This window comes from Silurus aristotelis, assembly GCF_946808225.1.
Source record: "Silurus aristotelis genome assembly, chromosome: 15".
Classification (NCBI taxonomy): Eukaryota; Metazoa; Chordata; class Actinopteri; order Siluriformes; family Siluridae; genus Silurus; species Silurus aristotelis.
The window spans coordinates 6,278,111-6,284,914 of NC_139588.1; the positions used below are offsets into that span (position 1 = coordinate 6,278,111).

The 6,804-nt window shown below is 35.2% G+C and overlaps 1 protein-coding gene across 9 annotated transcripts in view; it reads right to left on the reverse strand.

Annotated features, from left to right (window-relative positions):
• palld (palladin, cytoskeletal associated protein) overlaps positions 1 to 2,184 on the reverse strand; it is a 104,440-nt gene extending 102,256 nt beyond the window's left edge. For 6 of the 9 annotated variants that reach the window (XM_083562956.1, XM_083562951.1, XM_083562953.1 and 3 more), the window contains exon 1: positions 1,902 to 2,183. The gene's annotated coding sequence lies outside the window, so the exon portion shown is untranslated. Of the gene's footprint in view, positions 1 to 1,901 lie in introns of all 9 variants that reach the window. The other 3 variants (XM_083562949.1, XM_083562941.1, XM_083562955.1) reach the window with 2 other exon arrangements.
• Between the last annotated feature and the right edge of the window lie 4,620 nt (positions 2,185 to 6,804).

A 6,804-nucleotide genomic window follows, 5' to 3' on the forward strand; every position in this document is an offset into this window, starting at 1 on the left:
TCAGACATTCCTTGGGCACAGCTGATGGGTATTAACTAAATAAGTATAAACTATGAGTCCAACGGTGCATCACTGGCGTGCATGATTATTCCTTCATTTACCATCATCATATTACAATATTCCTTTTTTATTTTGCTTGTTTGCTTACAAGAATGAGGCCATCACTGGTTGGGACATTGCTTTGCAATTTATTGCATCTAAATACCATTTTGTGATCTAAAAAAAAGAATTGTAAAAAGAAATCTGATGATAATTCGTGAGATATCCAGAATGAAATATGTAACATAACATCTTTTTCTTCTTTATAATGTAAGACACTACTAAATTAACATAATATGCACTACATGGACAAAAGTTTGTTGACACCTGACTATTAGATTAGTATATGGTTTTTGAACATCCTATTCCACATTTAATCCCCATTTGCTCTTATGATTAACCTACACTCTTCTGGGAAAAAGTTCTATCAGATTAAGAAGTGTGATCAACATTGTGCCTCGGCCGCCCACGACCCTGTCGCCGGTTCACCACTGTTGCTTTCTTGGCGCACATTTGATAGATTCTGACCACTGCAGACCAGGAACATCCCACAAGAGCTGCAGTTTTGGAGATGTTCTGACCCAGTCGTCTAGACATCACAACTTGTCAAACTCGCTCAAATCCTTACGCTCGCCCATTTTTTCTGCTTCAAAACCCTCCACATTGAGGACAAAATGTTCATTTGCTCCCTTATAAATATATCCAACCACTAACAGATGCCATGATGAAGAGATCATCAGTGTTATTCACTTCACCACTCATAATGTTATAATTGTATAATGTTATGCCTGATCGGTGTATATGAACATGTCAGTGGAATGCAAAAATAAAGATCTGTGGCCAAACATATAATCAAATGATATTAAGAAGTATAAGATTATTGTGGTGTTTCACAGTGACAGTTCCTTTACATTCCAAATCAGTAATTTGTGCAAAAAATATCTCAGCAGGTAAAACATTAGCATGAAACTGAAACAGTGTCGAAAAGGAACAATGGCTGTCTCTCTCCCAAAACATATCAAGTCTCAGACAGAACCTGCATTATGTATTCATATATGTATGAACTTGTATTTGTGTTCACAGCTGCCCACAACTTATCAACTCAAATGTTTAGTAACTGCTTGCCTTAATATAAAAGGCTAAAACAATCACCCAGTTACTATAGTTGCATTTTAAGAGTAAGATATGGATCCCAGAGAAGAATTTCCAATGATCAAACGTTGGGTCCTGAAGCCCAGGGCTTCATTTTGTGTGTGTGTGTGTGTGTGTGTGTGTGTGTGTGTGTGTGTGTGTGTGTGTGTGTGTGTGTGTTGGAAGCAAATATGATGGTGTGACATTCTCTGCGTCATGGCGACCTGGAGGTCAGCTGTTATTTTTAATCCCTGAGGGATACGTTTCACAGCTTTAAACTCTAACACTATTATAGATAAAACAAACACACTTGTGTTTGAGCCTGTTATTTACCTAAAAAATGTAAGCATCTCTTTGGAATTACTTAATAATTCATAGTGGAAGACAAAAAAACAAAAACAAAAAAGACAGATAAACAATATGCACAAAGCCATCACTAACATCTGAACCTGATAGTGTTCGTTCCTCATGTATGAAACAATACATACAAAACAACAGCATGTAAATGTTGAGGTAGTACCAGCAGAAAAACACGCATAGTTCTTACTGAAACTTGCCGCCAAACAGATGTAACTGTCGACCAATGACATCAAAAGTCAATCATCAGTCAGTCATTCAACAGATTCAGAAAATAACAGTTAAATATATTTAATTGATAATATAACATTTATAGAATCATGTATTATTTGATCTAAAAACAAAAAAAAAGCTGGAAATATTTTTCTGGTTACCTTCAAGTGTTTTTCCACACACTTCTGTCCCACTTTGAGTCCAGTTTTTTTTAGGTTAAAGTCTAGTCAGTGAAGTAAACAAAAGGATTCGATCCCACTTGTGTGTGTATATCGTTTGATCTTGAAATCTCTCTTTGTCTTCTATTTTCTGTAATTAAGCCAGAGTGTTTTACAGTGAGCTGGTCGGTGTGCTGCACAGTGGCTGAGGGTGGCCTGCCGTCCCACCTGTCCTGAGCCCTGACCGCTCACCCGGCGCCGCTATATTTGGCCCACTGGCTCAGGTTTCACAGCCAGAGAGAGGGAAAGGAAAAGATACAGAGGAAGCACAAGAGAGAGAGGTGGTTCCCTGCCTCCTTACCTCTTAACATTGCACATATGCTCTCCTGTTCACAGTAGACAGTAATGTGTTTGCATAACACAAAACAAACACCTACTGCAAGATTTTCTGTTTCTTTACACCTAATGTATGGCACTGAATAGTGTGCTGAAGGACACATTCAATAAGTGAATTAAAGTCACACACCAACTGTATGTTCCACCCTGTTATGATGCATTCGACCCTATCGACCTTCATTGTTTTGTCACCGATCACCCTTGATTTACTTTCATTTTTTTCAAATTTAATTAAAAAAATTATATAAACATTTGAAAAGAGTTGGTGATTATTAAATATGGTAATTACAGTGTTTGGTGATTATTGCTCATTATATGCTCATTATTTTGGAACAAATGTGAAATATTTTAGTTTATTTTGGGGGGAATATAATCATGGAATCAAACACATACAGTATAGAACACCTTTATGGTCCACATAAAAGCAAAAATAAACCTACAGTGCCCTCTTATATTAATGAAACCCTTGATAAATGAATAAATTTTTTTTTTTCTTTATTATTCAAAAAATGTATAATACAACTTAATAAAATATTGTTTAATATGTGTGTGGCAAAGGTATTTGAATTCATATCAATTGAATATATTTAAAATATTTTATGTGATTTTCTGGTTGGCTAGGAACAGGAAATTATTCAACTATGTCTTCCGGTTTCACAGGGGAATTCATTCATCACAATGTGTAAGAGAACAGTATATAGGTGTAATACAAGGTTAAAGGTTGTCGAGCTTCACATAACTGGAAATTGTCAATAAGAAAATAGCACAAATTTTGAAAAAAATATGCCCATTTCTACCATCAGGGTATTAACAAACAAGTTCAAGTCAACTGGAAAAGATTTAAATTAACCTGGAAGAGGACATGTATCTTGATTGTCTTAACATGGCTTACACCTGGGGAGTTGAAGTTGAAGTAGAAGTCCTCTTTTCTGTTTTCTGTTGTATTGTGGACGCCTGACTGTGTCTGCCAGAAAGCTTGAAATGGTTAATGGTTTAATCTTCCTGCAAGACAATTCTAAAACAGAATCAAAATTAACACAAAAAAGGTTTACTGACCACAAAAATGTCATCCTGCCATTACCGTTCCAGTCCCCTGACTTAAACCCCATAGAAAACCTGTCTACACGAGAGTCCACCAGTGTGGACCTTGAAATCTGTAGAATCTGGAAAGTGTCTCTGTGAAAGAATGGTCTCAAATCCCTTATTCACAATTTGTTTAACATGACAAGATGTGATTTTGTAAATACAATTTTATGTATATAGTATATATTTTTTAAAGTTAACCACGTTATTATTTGTGTGTACAGCTGCTAAAACCATGTCTACTTGTGTCAAATTTAAATCAATCTTATATTGATATAAATGTAGCGAGTGTTAAATCAGGTATCCATGAGGGCCAGTTATAAAATCCCACATCAGTGGCTCATTTACTAAATACTGAGAGATGCCTGATACAACACACTGCTTTAAGCACCACAAACACAAACCATGTAAAACATAAAACTAATGTATTTTCCTTTTTAGCATTCTTGTATACTCTGATCCAGTCTTTCTTTCTCCAATTTGACTTTGCGCTGACTGACTGACTGACTGACTGTCTAAGTGACTGACATTATGCCTGATTTTAAACTTAGAAGGGGAAATGGGAGCCTGTCTGCTGTTTAATGATAGCTGCTGCATCTCAGAGGTGTTTGAAAGTGACTGTGGTGTGTGTGTGTGTGTGTGTGTGTGTGTGTGTGTGTGTGTGTGTGTGTGTGTGTGTGTGTGTGTGTGTGTGTGTGTGTGTGTGTGTTTGTGCGTGAGTTTAAGAGAAGCAGCAAAGCTCTATTTAAGGACCCTTATCATATTCGCTGCTAAGAGTCTGACAGCTCAGAGCTATTCCCGTTTCCCAACAATCCACTGATTACATTTAAGCCTCCTGACTACATACAGAAGAATGTCTACCATGCGAGGTTTATCACAGCCTGACCGCCTTCACAGACTTACACTCGCTGTTGTTTGTGTCATGTCACAAACACTATTTGTAATGGTTTAATGGCCATCATTTATTAAGATATTTATTTTTAAATGTATCTTGCTTGTGCTGCAGAGTGTGTGTACATTTATATAGATAGATATCTATGTATATATACATGAGAAAATTGAACTCAAAGCAACTATTATAGTACAGCTATTATCACTTAGGCTGCACTCACTTTTGTGAGATACTGTATATATAGCAAGTCTTTATCAAAAACACATCCTCTAGCTAGTTCACTAGGTAATACACTATTGCTGTATTATCTCACTAGTTTTTAGAGTTTTCTATATATGACCATCATTCCATGACAAATTCCTTGTACAAGCCATCAAAAAAGAGGATTCTGATTCTAATTCTGATTCTGTCTTCAGGTAGTAAAAACAAGTATACAATCAAACAACATCTTTAAAATATCATATCAAAATTATATAAAATGTAATTCATATATATGTATAAAAATATAAAAGTAGTAATTCAGCAATCCAATTTTAGGATGATTAAATAGGAAAGATGACTCTCTAAATTGAGTCATTAATTACTACTGTACTTGTAAAGCCAGAGCCCTGACTGCTAGTTTTTCAACTGCCATGTACAGTATGATCTCACACACATGCTGTCTAGAAAAGGTACAGAAGTCTTCTAGCCCTCACATACAAACTGTGTAATAGTTTATTTCCACAAACCATTTGACTCCTTAATTCAAAGGGAGAGGACAGACACACACAAACACACTCAAACAAACAAACTCATTTAGCTGTTTGCACAAAATAGCTGTAAAACATTCAGTTTATTTACATGTATAATCATTTACACACAAATCTACTGTACTTGTCAGTGCTGCCGTGTCACTGTGTATACTGTCTCGCTGTCTTGTTTTATTTGCACTATATATACCACACGTGCACTTAGCATCGTAGCATCCCAGTCAGTTTTGTGTTTTCTTGTGTTCATTTATGTTGCTTTATGTAGCACCTCAGGCCTGAAGAAACATTTATCTTTACTGTGTATTCTACTGTGTATGACTGAAATGACAAAAATAAAAGCCTACTTGACTTGATTCAGAACAAGATCAATGAATAATGTCATGATATAAAGGTTTTTAACATTCTTTTGAGTGTTTTCGAGAGAAGATTTTCTCACTCATTAAACTGTTATTTTGGTATATTTTTTCACTATGTAGTGATATATAATAATGTAGCACACGGGTCCCTAAGCCCCTGTGTGGACCTTCCACAGGCCATGGATTACCATAGATTTTTTATATGCATCAATAAATGATTGCACTGATTCTACATTATGGTGGGTTGAGTTACATTTTAATTCTATATGTAATAATTAAAATAATAAATAATCATATAATGTGTATTGTAAATTCAAAAAACTTAAACCAATTCCACTGCTCACAGATCCCTGTACTGAAGATCTGCATTGGTCTGTATAGTGCCTATTAGGGATAGTAAGAGTCACTGATCCACATTGATGACCGACATAAAAGTTAACGATGTGATGCTTCGATTTAAAAAAGGTTGCCATTTGTATCCCGATGAATGGTTTTTAACATATTTGCATCGAAAAAACGTATCATAATGCATCGTAATTGGGGTAAATCGTAACCCAAAGGTAGCTGCTTCATATGTATCGTATTGTTGGCTCAAACACAAACATTTCTCATCCACCTTGTAGACTTGTGCTGTGGTTGTGGCTCGAAGCACACATTTGTACCATGTTTTAAATATCTACCAGGTAATTTCAAATACAACTCAAAATCAACTATTGCACCTTTAAAAATGAAGCACTTAGCATGTGGGAAGTATGTATGGAAGGTCTGGAGGTTCTCAAAGCAATGCTTCCCAGCAAACTTATTCGCTCTTGTTTCAATTCTGTACTATATTCATCATCCTTGTAGCAAAACAGTATTTTGCAAGCTAATTATAAGCCAATAATAAAAAATTGCAAACACAATATTCTAGCTGTCCACAGGCTTCTAAAGCAAAGGAAAACCATTTTTTTTTAGATATATTTAATAGTATATATCCCTTATCTGAGTTTTTAAGACATCGGTTTAATTTTGAAGTAAATGCCTGTATTTTCCTTCAAGTTGACATAAAGACAACTGATATTCTTGTATTGTTTTGTGTGTATTTTAGAATGTTCTGAAAAATTTTTTTTAAAAGGTTGGAGACAAAATGTTCAGTCACTGCCCAATTTTGTTAGAAAACACATTATGTTTGGAGTAATATTAGATGACAAAACGAATGATTTTTTTTTCATCAATGTAATGTTGAATTTGGGCAAATAAAAAAAGATTTGCATAGATGCAAATGTGCCTTGCTTAATATTTCTTTATTTGCGTTTATCAGTGCTATTGTATATGTATATATCGTGTTCAAAATGTTCAATAAATAAAACATAAAGGTTGTTCCGCGTTTTCCTTCTCTTACTAGTTTGTCACTTATCAGCTTCCCTAGTTAACGGCTCGCGAGCGGGTAA